Raw genomic sequence first — 17,177 nt, 5'->3', positions numbered from 1 at the left:
CTTGTCCATTCAGAGGGAGGGCAATATGAGGGCTTTCTCCACCCTCAGTGATGTTGTTGTGTAGCCAAACCTGTTTTGCTATTTGCACAAATGTATTGTGATTGGCTGGAATTGCAACGTGGAAACAAAGGGGGCCTGGAGCAGTTCATGCAAACAACATAATAGGAAAATATTTGGAGTTTTGGGGGACATTTGAACCTGCTCTCCCACCCACCTTGACTTCACATAGTGCCATCAGTATTAGAAAAATGGTTTTCTAAAATAGATGTGTTTTTTTAAAATTTGTTTTCAAAGGCAGCAAATAACATAGTAAATATGACAACACTATTTTTAGAAATCTGCCGCTTACTCGGCACGGATTCTGAATACTTTGTAATAAAGCCTAGCCTGGTGCTGGGGTTTGCTATTTCTGATGCATGATGTTAGCAGGCTTTGCAGGCTGTTGTTAGCTTCTTGTCATTGCGTTGTGCAGCAAAGAGGCCTTGAACAGAAAAAGGAAAGGTATTAGAACAACACAGGCAACTTCCCAAAATACCTTAGTAAAATACCTGGTTAAAACACAGAAATGGAAGGGTTCCATATTTGTAAAGGTGGCATGTAGTGGAGAATGCTTTCTTCTCGCAAAAGCCCTTGGCCCAGTAGTGGTTAGCAGTCTCATGCAATAGACACAGATGTGCTTCTGGTGCTTGCAAGATAAAACTTCCCCAGATCTTGGGCAAAGTTTTGTTCTATAAGGAAACCACCAGGCAAGAGTTTTTTTAAATCTACATTTAGATTGTAGGGCTAATACAGTTCACTTCCAGTGCCGTTCATGAACTGCAACAATAAAGATTTGTTCTGATTTTGGTGCAAGTATTATTTGTATACGAATGTGGGACCTTCAGACCTTTGGAAGAGTCTGTAGGAAGCAGGGGGTAGACAAGTAAATTGTAATACTGACCAAAACCAAGAAAACCCTAATACTCCTTAACATACTCTAAAAATGATGTTTTCTGTTTAAAAAGCAAACAATTAGTAGAAAGGGAAATTTATTTATTTATGGTTTTATTTATTTATTTTTTAAATGATGCTCTTTCGTCAATGTTCATCACTTTAAAAAATTGCCTAGCCATAGTTTGATACTTTGGAATGTCCCTCAAACTCCTTAGCCCCCTCCCATTTCCAGTCAGCAATTGCTGTGGTTTCCCTTGAAGTCTAAAACTGCTTAACCAATTACCAGAGAATAGACCTGGAGTCTGAGCTTGATTTTTAGTCTCTCTCTTCAGAGTGGTGGTCAGTGGTCACTAAGATTACACCAGACCCGACATCATGCTAAACCATAGTTATAACCTGAAAATGAGGAGGGGATTTACATGTTTGGTCTGAATTCACAAGATATCTGATTTGGGTCCATTGCTCTCTAGGAAGTAATTTTCTGTGGCAATTGTTTCAAGTATATGGTTAGAATACAGTCACTGGCATAGATTTAAGAAATTCCAGTCAGCGAGAAATTGAAAATAATTATGGGTAGACTTGGAAGAGGAAAATTCCAGGAATACGTGACTTTGCTGAACTTGATCCCCCTTGTGGGGAATCTAAAAGTGTGTCAGCAGTACAGAGGTAAAGTACTCAAACCTCAGTCACCTTCCATGAAATACCAAATACAAATTAGCCTTGTTCGTGAGACTCTAGCAAGTTCTGTAACATACAAAGCTAATCAAATCTATGTATTTCGACTGACTTATGTGAATTTAAAGGAATAGCCAGTGTTAAGCAATTTGTACGCAGATAAATTGCTAACTGAAATCATAACAGCTGGCATTTAAGAATTTGCATTTTTAATTGGGTTTTCAATATAACAGTAGCAATAAACAAACGGTGACTAGCAACAAATGTTGTGTTGTATCTCAAAGCCCTGTCAAGAAGGAAAAGAAATGGGCATGCACTCATTTTTCTTTCATCTTACCTTCTCTTGTAGCTTACATTTTTAACTTTGTGGCATGCGTCCCCACCAATAATCCCTGCCCTCCAATACACTATAAGTTGCTAGGGACTTGGAACAACCAATCTTCTCCCTACACTTTCCTCCTCCTCCTCCTGCAAATTTTGCTGAATTGCCCTGAAAACCAGTAAGAATGAGTCCTTGAAAGAGCACCCCTGCTTTTTTTTTAGTTTATGAATATGTCTGGATATCTAGGAAACCCCCTGTTTATACAGGAGCCCCTACCTTGTCTGTGGATGGCCCATTTTACACGCCCCCATCTGATAGATGCTGTGCCACTAAGTTGAGTATCAGTAGATACGACTATACAAGTAAGCAACAACAAAACTATCATGCTAACCACAACGATGAGATGTCATTGCTTATTCATATCACTGTATCTCTTCTAGAACCTACTAAACATATTATGTCTTTGTTTAGTTTTTGAGCAGTTACATAATATTTTGTACAAGCGACTCTCAACTTCCCTGGGTTACATTCTGGGGACAGCACCTAAAGCCAAAATCGTGTATAATAATAAATAATAAACACCCTAGGTTCAGTGGGTTGCCAAAGTCTTTTTTCCTGAATGCCCACACTCTTTCTATTTATTTATTTTTTAAATGCCAAGCACATAAAACTGAATGTGCACAAGTTAGATATGCATGGGTTGTGAATTACCTCATGTCCCTGTTATGCCATGAGGGTTTGCCATTGAAGGGCCAGAAGTATTGCTTAGTTCAAATAGTTCTGTGTACAAGGTACATCATACGCCTTCCCCAACCTAGTGCCCTCCAGAAGTTTTGTACTACAACTCACATCATCCCTGACAATTGGCCATGCTGGTTTTGGCTCATGGGTACATTCCTCCAACACAGCCTTTCCCAACCTTGGGTTCCCAGTTGTTGTTGGACTACAACTCCCATCATCCATAGTCAGCAGTCCAGGATGATGGGAGTGGTAGTCCAACAACATCTGGGAACCCAAGGCTGGGAAAGGCTTCTCTAATAACACTGCCTTAGAACAGCTGCCATGGGGCCAGTTTGCTAAGCAGTGTTGTTGCAAACTTGTGCAAAGTGCTTACCAGTCAACTAGAAATACGACATTTTAAGCCATCTTTTAAAATGGATAACTAAATTATCAAAAGGTGATGTGGTGTGGGAAGTTTTTTGTTAAGGAATATAAAACAGCTGTGTAAAATTCTATGTTGATACATTACAATGAATAAGCTGCATGTGGCAGGGTGAGGGTGGGGAAGAGCAAGTTGCACATTTATGGGTTATACTCAAGTCCCTGAAATAGGGTATAAGAAGCAGCTGTGAGCATTGAGTGCCTTATTTCCTGGAATGTGCATCTAGAAGGTGCTTGTCCCTGAATAGATTCTGTTTCTCTTGCTCATTGAAGTTATTTTATCCTCTGCAAAGGGTCCCCTGCCTTGAAAGGGCTTGTGTAAATGAGAAGCCGCAAAGCAACAATCCGGCAAAGTGCTTTTTTTTTTTAAGCAAGGCTGCTGTAGTTGGTGGAGGTGAGGTGGGCAGGGGGAACTGAAGTAGATGCAGCTCTGGGTCATGTAGGAGGGCATATCAAAGGAGGTATCAAAGGAGGGCATACCTCCATCATCTTGGACTGCAAGTGTTGTAGCATGTTACGCAGGCATGCATTAAAACTCCTATATGAAACGGGTTGTTTTCTGAAATGAAAACAATTGCTATATAAACCATATGTGCTTGAATTCCTGACAACTGGAGTTAATTGACCATACTGCTCCATGTATTACAAATGCTGACATTACATGTTTGCAGAACTGTTGAAGTCGGTATGGAATGCAGTTTCTGTTTAGCTTGCTAGAACCAGACACCAAGCAAGTCAGCTTCTTTTAGAGATGACATCCAGAAAAATGGGGGGAAAACAGGCTTAAGGTGACCAGCCAGTAAGATCTGCTAGGATTCTTGCTTGCTACTGGGTAGCAATGTCATGGTAAAAATAAATCTATGAATGTCGGTTAGCTATACTAATTAGCTTCTATTGTGCACCGAGAGTGGCATTAGAAATATTCGCCATTTCATGTTCAAACAATTCATCAGCCATGAAAATTGGAAGTCTACTATATATATCTGCATTTCCAAGACTTTTTTTTAAAAAGGAGTTTATTAAATTCTCAGCATTCTAACTGTCTGCTGATTGCACAAAGGAGTCTCAGAAGCTGAGTGCTGCCCAGCCCTGTGGAAATATAGTTTGTGTTCCTCTTGCCAGTTCTGCAGTGAATGGGGCCTTTATTGTACCTAGTTATTTAATGGGATGCTCTAGTTCATAATTTTATTAATGTACATCTTTGCATGTTACTAAAAAGAAAAAGGCACATGGCCATGGGATCTGAGTATTAACTTTAGCAGCGCGGTTAACTTTTTATATGCCCTACTTTGCTTAGTGTGGTGTGGGCCTAATTGCATTCCTTTCATGGGTTTGCCAAACGCCTTCAAATAATGTTGCTTTTTATTTTATATATTAGCATACAGTTGTCTATGACTTCAGCAAATAATTGATTTGCTGACAACTGACCAATACACAAAAGTACCATTTGGAAATTTCAGGGCTGCAGATCTGTACCATACGCAGAATGTAACATATAAGCAGTATGCAGACGCACATAATACTGATGCACTCTGTTTCTGTAGTTCTTTACACACTGGAAAGTGTGGGGAGAGTCATATCATTGCACATCTTAATTACAACTATATGCTTCAGTGCTCACTGTGCATGTACAGAATTTTCAGATTGTAATTATGTTAACCAGTCCATACAACCTTATATTATCAGTTAATATAAAAACAATCTGAATTGGCCTTAAATATTAAAATTTTAAGATTTATGTCAGTCTTGGTGTCAGGAAAGATTGTGTACTGTAGTAATATGACTATTTTAGTTTCTAGAGAGAATTGCCTGTGGGCCAGCGGTGTTCTTTTCATGGAAAAGAAAATACACAATTTTCTGACACTGCCTAGATATTTCTTATTTATTTGTCAGCACGTTCATCATTTAACTAAAGAGCCTCATTCACAACAGAGAACTGACAACAGAGCTGGTCAGAATGGCCATAGGATGGCGCAAGCAAAATAAATTTATTACGGATAGAAGATAGAAATGGCTTGCAGCCAACTTTGTGATAACAGCCATTGGTTGCTTTCCCAGTACAGTGTCTACTGCATATCCTCATATGCTGTCCTCTGAATTGCATTAACTATATTTCCCATTTTTGAATGTGACTTGAGAGATACTATATTTAGTAATTTAATGTGAAAAATACTGCATCTGTCACTAAAACTATTTTTCATCAGGCTTCCGTTTTCTTGGCAAAAGAGAAAGGGCTAAAAATAGGCTAGCATCTCTAACTGTTCTTTGTATGTTACTGTAGCAACTAGAGTCCATTTCACCTTTTCAGTTACTTTGGTGGTTTGCACACGCTCTGCTATTTGGCCTCATTTAAGAGATTGCTAATTATGCTGAAGTTAAATACTCTGATGCCCAGTTAAGTGTGTGGAGAACACTATGCTGGTTTTCCTTACGACATCATCTGAAACTACAGAACTCTACAGTTTCAAGATTAATGCTTTGTTTTCATCTTTTGATGGTGAGAACATTTGCCAAGCATAGCAAAGATACGATCTCCTTATCCCTGTTTTACGAAGCATGCTGCATATTGGTACAGAAGTCCTTATTTCTCAGATGTACCCACTTTCAGGGGTAGCTTTTTGTGAACACAGTTGGGTTGCAGTGGGAAGCAGTAAAGCCCTGTTGCACGAGACGTTCATTTGCATTTCTCTGCATCTCAAGCAAAAAATTCCGTGGAATTTTTTGAAAAGCACAGAAGTCTGAAAAAGAAGATAAGAAAGGTTTTTGTGTAAAATGCAAGGCAAGACGGATTGTCCCATCTGTGTTACCAATATTATCTTTGAAACACTGCAGTCCCTGCTCATAACAGAATCATAGAATTGTAGAGTTGGAAGGGATTGGCCATCAAACCTTTGCTTAAACATTGAACAAGCAGCACCTCTTTTTTTGTGGTGGGAGGCAGCAGTGGCAGTCTAACTGCAGACATCCCTGCATGAGAAGGATTGCTTAGTCTGGCTTCAGGCCTGGACTGAATCAGCCTTGGTTACCCTGATTGATTACCTTTACCTGGAGAGAGATTGGCGGGGGGAGTGCAGCCCCGTTGATTTACCTTTATCTCTCAGCAGCATGCAATACCATTCAGCATGTATCCTCAAGGAGGACAGCCCTGCCCACCTGTCAAATTTGGCCTCTGCACTTTTTGGACATGGGGGGGGGAGGGATACCCCAAAAACATGGGAGGGGGGGCAAAAGCGCTTGGCCCCCAGGCGCTGATGCCCCTGATAGGAGTCTTCCCAGAATCCAAATATGCCCGGTAATCAGATTCATATAGTTTGCCTCATGCCTGTATGCTGTGAGCTTGCATCTGTTAAACAACTTTCTGGTTAAGTGAGCGGACCTTTTAGATGGAGGAAGGCTGCTGGTTGTATCAGCGCACACACAAGCTGCAAAAAATGTGATGTTTCAAAGTTGCAATTCTGAAATGTATGACAGAGTCATGCCCATTGCTATTTGATGCAAAGGGGGAGTAGGAGAGGGAGGGAGAGTAGTCTGGAAGTTCAGAAAAGCCAGTTTTAGTTGATGCATAAATGCTTCTGGAGTCCTCTTACAGCTAGTGTATAAGACCTTCAGAGGACCATTTTGGTCTATTCTAAATGGTTATTACCAGCTGCCAGAACATACATAAAATTGTGGACGTACAGGATTTTCTCCTGCTTTTGCATTTTTCCACATGCAAAGCCAGTGAACAGCTTTTGTTTGCAGGAGGAAATTCTCTGAAGAAATTCTCTAAAATGCTTGCTATAACTGTATATAGTTCTTTTTCTAAATAGAGCTTGGCATTGGTTTTTCGTCCTTAAACCCTTGGCACAGGGGCATGTAAGCCTCGCTTCAACACAAACGAATGGAAATTCTGAATGTAACCAGTATGTTGCAGTGTAAGATTTTCCAGGGTATTTATATGCAAGCAGCTACTTTCTGAAATATACATTGTTCAGATTGCAAGCAGACAAAATTGTATGTGGTTGTTTTGCACGGCGGGGGGTAGGGGGGATGAAGACCTGCATATAGATTTGACTCTGTAGGAAGCTTACTCTACAATTTTTCAAAATGAAACTATCCATGTAGGGACCTAAAGGAATCCTGTGGGCTGATGGTGCAGTTTGCATTGAATGCCTGTATTAGTTCCTTTTGGGCAGTTTTTATTATTGTTCAGATGCTTATTACAGTTGCATTAGTTTCATTCCATCTACATTCCCAACTATGTTTTCAACAAGTATTCTTAAGCTTTATATTCTGGGTTGCTCAGTACTTCACAGCAATAGCTAAAAGAGCAGCCTAATTGTAACTGTTCTCGTTGATCATAACCTGAATCAGTTCCATTTGCAAATTATGCCATTTTTCAATCAAAGTCATAAGAGAAATGGCAAGGAGCTTATATAGAAGAACTCAGAAAGATTTATCATTGCAATTTCAATAGGCATAAAATGTTCAGCTTGGACAACCATGAACATAGGCAAGCTTACATGCCAGCATAATCTCACTGCATTTTCTACCCTTTCAACTGATGTCATATAAATTGACTGATCACTTTCTTCAAAATAGACAATTCATTGGCTAATTATATGAATCAAGCTTTTAACTTTTAAGTCTGCTTGTATGATAAGGTAAAGGTACCCCGACCATTAGGTCCAGTCACAGACGACTCTGGGGTTGCGCGCTCATCTCGCTCTGTAGGCTGAGGGAGCCGGCGTTTGTCCACAGAAAGCTTCCAGGTCATGTGGCCAGCATGACTAAGCCACTTGTGGCAAACCAGAGCAGCGCACAGAAACGCAATTTATCTTCCCGCTGGAGCAGTACCTATTTATCTACTTGCACTTTGACGTGCTTTCGAACTGCTAGGTGGGCAGGAGCTGGGACCAAACAACAGGAGCTCACCCCGTCATGGGGATTCGAACCGCCGACCTTCTGATCGGCAAGCCCTAGGCTCTGTGGTGTAACCCACAGCGCCACCTGCTTGTATAATAAGCAGAAGCAAAATAAGGTAATACTTATATTAAATGCTATATATCCATTATATTAATTTTCATTCATGGTTACCTGGGCTGTTGTGCATATAAACACACAGGAGGCCCAGCTTCTTTCTTGATGATGTTTCATTGTTAAAGGAGTCATACAGGTGGTGACCATTTACTGCCAGTCTGCTGACACGCAGGCCGTTTTGAACCTGGAAGAGTACAGGGCATAACAGGGTGAGCTTAAGCATGTTGCACCATGCTAAATGTTTGCCATCTGTAGTACCCCTCTTCGGACATAAATATGAGAAATTAAACATGTAAGAGGACAATGGGGAGAAGAGCACTAGCTCTGCCACTCTCCACCACCATTTTCATTGTCTTCCAACTTGTGCAAGTCAGTGCAAACTGTGGCAAAAGGGTGGAATTGTGCATTCATTATCTGGGTTTTAATGCTTAAAGAGGCCTAGATCTGTGTCAGCCACATTGAGTACTGTGTTTCTAATGCATATGTTGAGGGTTTGTAGCCAACCAGTGGCATAGCGTGGGGGGTGCAGGGGGGGCCAGCCGCGCCGGGTGCAACATCTGGGGGTTAGGGTTAGGGGGCACAAATCCACGGGTTAGAGGGCGTAAATTACTTGCCTTGCCCCGGGTGCTGACAACCCACGCTACGCCACTGTAGCCAACTAAATTGCTGAGCATGTGGAATGACTTCCATGAGTGCAGTGGAACTGCTCCTCTCAATGTGTGCAAACTCCAGAGCCGTTCTAGGCATTCCCCAAAACCTCTGGAGTATATTTGGGGGGGAGAGGGGAGGGGAAGTTTTGTTGCGCTCGCAGAAGTGTTCTATGCACATACATAATACAGCCCTTAGTTTCACTTTAACTTCTTTTTATTAATGTTTTTAATGTGCCTTTACACTGCAAGCCTCCTTGAGAGGTCTTTTGTCCTTAAAGGTATCTTCAGAGTCTTTAAAATGGCTTAAGAATCTGTTTCGTTGTGAGGTTGTGTGTTTCACCACCCAAACGGATTGGGTTTTAAACCATCTCAATTAGGCACAAAAAGTCAATTTAAATCTAGTTTCCCATTTTATAATTCCTGAGCAAGCGCAGATATGGATCGCTTGCCATTTGGCAAGAAGACATGGAGCCTTTTCTTTTCTAAACAGAACAGAAATCGCTTTTAACGGGTTTGGATTTTTAAAAGTGCTAACACAAAACAGTAACATGGTTCCCTGGGAGCCCTTGCTGCGTGGAAGGTTGTTACCATTCGCCCACATCCCTGCCGTCTTTTAAAACAATGAGGTTGGTGTCCTGCAAGCAGCGAAATGTACTGGACCCAGTCCAAAATATTAAGAAAACTTGAAGAACAACCTGGTTTTCCGTGTGTGTGTGTGTGTGTGAGAGAGAGAGAGAGAGAGAGAGTTTGCTTTCTCTCCTTCATAGGCAGGCAAGAAATTATACTGTTAAGAGCTTTGAAATGACATGGTTTGCCACAGACTGCAGGAGGGAATGGAAAAAAATCAGCGTAAACACATAACTGCAGCTTTTGTATGAATAATGTAGCCTTCGTGTTTTTATAACCCTACCATAAAACCAATCCTGCATTAAAAAGCAATCAGAGTTATTTCCCTGCCCAGCTCTGATTGTCTTTGTGTACAAGTTGAGAGATGTATTGTACCTTTTCAGCCTCTCCAACTGCCTGCGCCTATTTTTATTTGTCAAGCTGGGGCTAGGCTGGCCCCATTCCAGATGTGTCTCACAAGATTTGGTGCTGATGATCTATTTATAGAACTGTGGTTCCATTGTCATGACAACCGTGCTAGAGGCCAAGGCGGCTGGGAGCTATTTCTGGACTTGTGCTGTAATGTAAAACTGATTGGGAGGGTTAGTGCATCCTCTAAGCCAGACTAACTTTAGACAGGCAGAAAAAGAAAAAAGACATCTACAGTTTCTTTAAATAGACTTTCCTTTTCTCTTCTTGCCTGCCTGCCAGTCTGTCTGTCTGTCCTGTAGGGCCCCAGCAATTTGTGAACGGCGTAGAGCTTACTCTCCCACAGTAACTAAACACAATTCTTGCAGCCTCCACTACATTTTGCACGCTTGCGTTTTTAATTATGTATTTGAGAAAGGGCTAGTAAAGCATAGCCACGCTGGGTTTTTTTGTTTTGTTTTGTTTGTCAAGGAAGGGTTCTTATTTTCTTTCTGAAAGTAGTGTAATGCAGCACAATCATTTTCTGAGATAGCTGTGGTCTTCATATTCTGTCGTTTTAATTTTGTATTATTATTATTCTTATTATTATTATTTTAAATGCTCTTTTGAATTCACACACCATATAAGGAACTGCAAAAAAAAGATTAACACAAGACGATACCAAATATATTGAATCATAGTTCACTGCTTTTTCATTATTTGTTTGAAATTTTGACCAGTGGTCCTTCTCCACTTCCCAAGTGGCTGGAGTTATTCTGTAGTTAAAGCTAATCCCGTTGTGAAAGCTGTTTTTATGTTGCACCCACGTTTGCTGTTTCTCCCACAAACTCCAAAATGTGTTTCATGTATGTAACTTTATTCAGAGATGGACGTTTCAGCACAGTGCTTTTATTCGAAACTGCTTTCGAAGTTAACATATGCACTTCAGTTGTTAGCACTTTTAAGCATGAAACATCCATCATTTTTGAGCTGAAAGGTGTGGTTTTATTTCTGCAGACAAATGGCAGCTTTGGGGTTTTTTTGAGAATTTATAATTCTTTCTAATATTTTAAACAGAGTTTGCATAGATGTATAGTGGCTAAGACAGTGAGTTGGGACGTTTTCTGTTCAAATCTCACTTCAGGCATAAACTGATAAGCCTGTAAGCAAACCATTCTTTCAGTCATAGCATACGTAGTCTCTTTCTTCATGCACACACTGCAATATGAATATATAATACATGCCTCTCCCTCATAGGGCTGTTGTATACATAGATGGTTGAAAAAATAGATTGCAGTGCTTAAAATAGTGTCAGGAAAAAAGTTGCTTTTGGTTCCTTGCTTTTTGCATTAATTTTGTCTGGTTCTTAGAATCTAAATGGGATTATTTAGTCCAGAGAGGAGGGCACAATGTTGTTTATTCTAAATTCAGTTTACATTTTTAAGTATCTTGTTTTTGGCATAACCTCCCCCTTTCATTGAGGCAGACAGTCCTTTGTTGGCAAGTTTTGTCTAATTTTACTTTTCAGTGGGTGAGTTTTAAATTTGTTAATTCTTTGATGTTCACATAAAGAAACAGAACATTTTTACTTATGCATGTTTTATGACAATTAAATGTGAGCATATCTTGTTAAAGTAAGGAGGTAAAACCAGAAGTTTAAGAAGAGACTGAAAATGATAATTCCATTCTCTGCTCTTGTGGACTCACCACATGTCCACATTTTTAACTTGAAATGGCAGATTTGCCCCGATCCTTAGTAGGGAAGAACTTAGGAACATAATTGTCCCTTTGGAAAAGAAATTCAAATGCTCATTGTGCTTAAAGAAAATGGGAAACCCAAAAGTACGTTGTTTTTTAATGTGCAGTTTGAAAATAAACTTGGAATTTGTACAGAAGTACTTCCGGCATAACATTATGGTATAGAGAAAAGATACAGAAATGTCCGAAGTCTAGAAGGAAAGATCATTCATATTCCCATAGATGGTGTTGCTATAAGTACAACTGGCTTTCTCTTCCTTTCTCTTCAATCTTAAACATCATCTTGTTTTAAGATTATTCTTATTCTTATTATTTTGGTATATTAGCCCAAAACAAAAAGTATTTTATTTTTGAGATTGAGATTTGAGATTGAGAATTTATATGTGTATGTCAACCTCACATTAGTTCACACCAACTAAATGACTATTTCTCAGAAGGCAAGATTACTGGTACTCTTTTTTCTTCCTTCCTTCCTTCCTTCCTTCCTTCCTTCCTTCCTTCCTTCCTCCCCCCCCTTTTTTTTTAGTCCATGTAAAGTGAATTAATACTTAAAGGAGAGGGGCTTGGTGTTTTTTTTCTCCTAACGAGTAGAGCTAATAAATGGCAGGAGCACTGGATTTATTTATGTTTTTAATGACTCCTTTTGATTCTTTTCCGGTTGGGTAAATGGACAAATCTTTTGCTTTGGGAGCTGCATGTTAATATTTCCATAGTCGTCTTTTTCTGGTGCAGCAGTGCGCAGTCACTGATTCAGATGCTCAAAACATGAACTCAAACTGTGATGGCCAGGTATGCAGGAGCACCTGCATGTGCCAAAGTTACTAAAGAAGAAGAAGCTCTTGTAATCTAAAAGTTGGTGAATGTTGGGGGAAGAGGGTTAGCTTTTAATTTTAGCTCTTGCACTCTTGAGACATTTAAAGATATATTTATGGTTGTCTTAGAAGCAACCCCTCCCAATTTTTTCCACTGTATATATAGGGGGGAAATACAAAGGGGTGTCACGTTCCTACAATCCATCTTATGCCATTGAATTAAATCGAGGCAGGCACCAAATAAATGCTTACAGTATCAAAAGAAATGTGTAAAAGTCAGATTTAGTTCTCAGCCGTTGTGAAAGCTTTGCAAGATATAAACCTCTCCTGGTTTCACATCAGCTGTCTTGGCTGCAGAGAAGTATGTGCCTGGTGATAAGTTGCCCTTTCCCTCTACTTTCTGTGGAAAGACAGAATCCTAAATTAAATGAAGCTAAATCACACAATATAATAGGCTGTCTTGTCACTATTCCTCACCTTCAGGGAGTCTTAAAGCAACATACAAATTTCTCCTAGAAGAGAATGAAGGGAGGGGGGCACTTCGTTTTCCCACTGCTGATGTCTCACGCCTCTATAGTTTAGCGAGCATCTCTAGATAGGTTGCCCAGATAAACCATGGTTAAACAAGACTGTCAAATTCGTACACAATGTAAAACCATAGCTTAAACAAGCCTGTGGTTCATAAGTTAAAAGCAAACCGTGGTGGTTGATTCCTAGAAAACAATCCAGCTGGGCTGGATTGAGACAAACAACACTTCAGTGGGTTTTTTTTAATTGTGGTTTACTATTCTGTGTCAATCCAAGACAATATTAGAGTGCCCTGGGATCCCTAGTACTAATAACAGAAGTTTATTTCATCTGAGAATTTCATTTGAGCATTGTATGTGGCATATCCAGAAAGTTTCTCAGGGAGCTTGCTGCTTTTTTGAAAACTCTAAAAAGTATAGTTGCCCCTTCCTTTGGCATTTAGGACACCTACCCAGCCATTGTACAGAGTTTAGGGCTCTTGGAGCTTAGCTTAATATGTGCTCCTCTTCTTCTCTCCTCCCCCCTTTTAAGCATAAATACTACATTTGGAGAGGATGTGAGCTTGTCTAGCAACTATCATACAATGTCAGGCTTTCCTCTGTCGGAATGAGTTCTGTTTTTGAATGGTGGTTGTTATATTTTGGGCAGAATGAATTTTTTATAGCATCCAGACTTCAACCCACCGTGCATGTAGCCATTGGAGTCCATCTCCTGTAAAGTGTTCTAGTGCTGCCTCTTCTCTGTCACTGGTGTTTTTCAAGGAAATCACAGGCCTAAAAATAGTCTGCATAAACAACAGCAAGACAGTTGCGTGGTGTGTGTGTTTTTCTGCTTCAATATTTGGAAATCTCTTTTTCGTTTTCTAACCATGTCAGCATGTCCAAAACCAATGGCATTGAGTAGGGAAATAAGAACAACGTTTCTGGGCATTTACTGTAAAAAATTAAACTTTTAATATCGTGTGGAAAACCTGAGGCCAACACGGATTGCACTCCTGAGTTAGCATGACTTCCGGTGCCCATAGCCTCCTCCTGAAATATACATCGACATCATGATTTAAAGACTACAGTTTGGAGTCCATAATAATTACCATGCATTTAGCACAGCATGTTGTCATTTGTTGGTGTACCTCCACACTTTATAAAAATAATAACCTAACCCAGCCATCTCAAAAGCCCCTGTCACTTGAGAATTTGTTTTAATTTTTGCTGCTAGTGCACTTTTATGGTGAATCTCATTCACAGGAGATCTTGCTTGAATTCAGAGTGTCCCGTGTGTGTGTGTGTGTGTGTGTGTGTGTGTGTGTGTGTGTCTATAAAATGTAATATGTATAACATTTTGTTAATTTATAAGTCTGCCTTCGTATACATTTCCAGTTGCTTTATAACCATAAATTTAAAAATGACCAAAGGTAGGTTTAAAAACAATCCTTATAAACACAGAATCTGTTCTCCCCCGCCCCCTAATCTTCTGCAAAAGCTTCTTAAAACCAGAATGTCTTCAGTTGTTTCCAGTAACTACAGATAGTGGGGGACTGTTGTACCTCAGCAGGGACACTGGTCCACAGAAGATGATTGATCACACTGAAAGCTCTGCTCCAAGTTGCTACAGAGTCAGCTTTTCATATTTTAGGAATTCCAAGGAAAGACTTCCTTGCAGAATGTAGTGAACTACAGATTATGTAAGGGATAAAGGTGGTCTCTCGAATAGCCTGGTCTCAAGCTGTATAGGCCCTTTTATGTTAGTATGAAAAGCTAGAACTTGGCCCAGTAGCAGGTTGGTAGTCAGTGAAGATCCCACACATAAGGTGTTACACGGGCAACTCCCAATTTACATGGGGTTTACGTTCTGAGGAGTGCAAGCCTCTGTTAACTCTAGCTGGAAACTGTTTCAGATTGGTTCAGAAATCAGCCAAGCTGCTGCTTAATTTGGAGAGAATTAACTTGCCTTATTTTGAGGCAGTCTGATGTGAGTCGTAGAGAGCCTACCCATCGCTAGTTGGAACAGATAGTAAGACACATTGGCCAATTAAATGAGAAGAAATAATTTGTATTTCCGCAGTGTGTTCCGTTCCTACATCGCACAGAGAAGGATTCAGTTGTCAAGAATATCAGTGTAATACCCTAAAAAACTAATGCTATCAACCAAGTATGCAGATAAAGGGTAAATATAATACATTGCTTAATCACGTGAGACACGAAGACATTGCAAGTTTTAGAAGTTGCTTTTGACGTCTAATATGAGGCGAATGTGAAGTAAGAAAAGAATTTCCCCACTTGTGTTCGTAGTCGGATTTTTTAAAGCTCATTGTTCAACATTGCTGTCGTGGAAGAAGAGGTCAGAAACAGATTTAAGGTGAATCTGAGAAAGGCAGTATGTGGATAAATGGCCCAGATTTTCTGTGACGTCTCCATCTTTTACATAATGGTATTGTCTCAAAACACAATCCAATGAAAGCAGTTTTGTTCTGTGAATTTGAGTATGTATAGTTCTGACTCCTACCTTTCCCCCCTCTTCTGAAATGGTACATAATTTTAAGGCAATTCATTGTAAATTGTAATTTGATTTCAAGTCTTTATTTTAATGTCATCTCCACATGTAAGTAGGAATCTTTTGTTACGGAGATCCATTAGAGCCACTGGGACAGGCTACATAAGGAGCCCAAGAATTACTAAATTGGGTTAGGCAAGTGGTCCTATCTGCTGATTCTGTCCAGCATTCTTTCTACTGATATTGACACATGTGAGTCTTTTGGGATACAATTACTGTATTCTCAAGCCCCAGGCTCCCCTCCCATCCTCCCACTCAGATCAGTTCCAAAGGAGGAGATTGAAAGTTGCTGCTTTTGATTTTAGCCTCTGATGATTAGAACATTACACCCAAGCCCTTGTTAGTTTCAGCTGCTTGGTTAAAAAAAGTCAGGATCAAACCATCATTTAAAAACTTGTTTAAAACAGGACGCAGAGTGTTTTCAGTCACCTCCTCCTGGCAAGTGGAAGGGGAGACACAAGCCCAAGATTTGAGTAGACTTACTTACATAATACTAAACCGTGGTTTAGAATTACATCTGAACAAATCCTGCCTCTGATTATAAGGAGTGAGATTTTAACTATCCTAGCTAATAGCACACAATAGACTTTAGTTCTCTCTGGAAATCCTTTAAAAAGTGAGTAATGGTACTGCTCACTATAATATGATGTTATCAGTTTCATGGGCTAATTTCAAATCTTGTGAAGGAGTATTTCCTCTTAAGACAAAGAATTATATTAATGTGTGTGTGTGTGTGTGTGTGTGTGTGTGTGTGTGTTTAGTATGACTTTGTGCTTTGGTTATGCACCTAGAATTACTCATTTTAGAAGTCCCATATTGCAACCACCAAGGCAGTTTCTTTCCTAAGCTTATAAAGCCCTATTTAACCTTAATGGTTTCATCTTTCTCCCCACGCATACATTTTTATTTTTTATTTCGTTTGCCTTCCGAGTTCCATTTACTTTGTTGCTGTTTTTTAAGTCACATGTATGTGAATATTCTATGCTTGAGTTATAACATTACGATTATCGTTATGCATCATTATTAGCATGCATAACATGGGAATAGGAGTCCAACCACATCGGGGGGGGCAGAGGTTCCCCACACCTGACGTTACTGCACATAAATCCCACCTTCCTGCTTAAGCCCCGATCGAAGGGTTGTTGGTGTATACAAAGAAGAAGTTGCTTACTTCTTTTCATTTCAGATCATACTTACAAGGTATTCCAGATTTCTGCCTTCTGTCTGCAGGGGAACTACCTGACCATTTTGAAACCCAAACATCTTATCTATTTGCACTAGTAACTGAAGCTTGCGTTTTGCACATTCCTGGCTGCTGCCGCGGTGGGAGACCTCCCCATAAGGGATGATTCAAGTCCAGTATGCAAAGTAGCAATAGAAACTCAATCACCCCATACGCGGCTTGTTCTGTGCTGGAGCACCGTCCTCTATCATTAGGGAAATAGCATGTCTTCAGTTGTGACTGTTACATATAAAACACACGTACCGAAACCGTTCAGACTTTTTAAAGAATTGGAGTATCTCAGGCTGCATGTGTACCTTTCAGCCATCTTTTTCCCCCTTTACTTTACTTTTTAAAAAAAGTAATCAGTGCGGTTACTTTAGTAGACACCAAATTAATCATTCTATGTCATGTGGAAATATCCTAAAATGTGTGCTACGCTAAGTGAGGGAGACCCACAATGGGGTGAGATAATACTGCAGTTTGGCTTTATTTATAGCTTATACTTCGATCTCATGGCTATTTTAATACAA

The 17,177-nt window shown here is 39.9% G+C and overlaps 1 protein-coding gene and 1 long non-coding RNA gene across 9 annotated transcripts in view; one reads left to right on the top strand and one right to left on the bottom strand.

Moving 5' to 3' along the window:
- GNAS (GNAS complex locus) overlaps positions 1–17,177 on the top strand; it is a 177,035-nt gene that overhangs the window by 149,268 nt on the left and 10,590 nt on the right. The gene's annotated exons all lie outside the window — the stretch shown is intronic.
- Positions 5,041–9,968, bottom strand: LOC310847236. Its single transcript, XR_014565706.1, has 2 exons — positions 9,763–9,968; positions 5,041–5,829 (listed from the first exon to the last, which is right to left on the bottom strand). It is a non-coding gene; the product is annotated as an uncharacterized lncRNA (long non-coding RNA).

This window comes from Podarcis gaigeae (assembly GCF_964106915.1).
Source record: "Podarcis gaigeae genome assembly, chromosome: 6".
NCBI classification, from domain to species: Eukaryota; Metazoa; Chordata; class Lepidosauria; order Squamata; family Lacertidae; genus Podarcis; species Podarcis gaigeae.
Note: the sequence above shows the minus strand (reverse complement) of the source record. Positions and strands in the feature narration are given on the sequence as shown.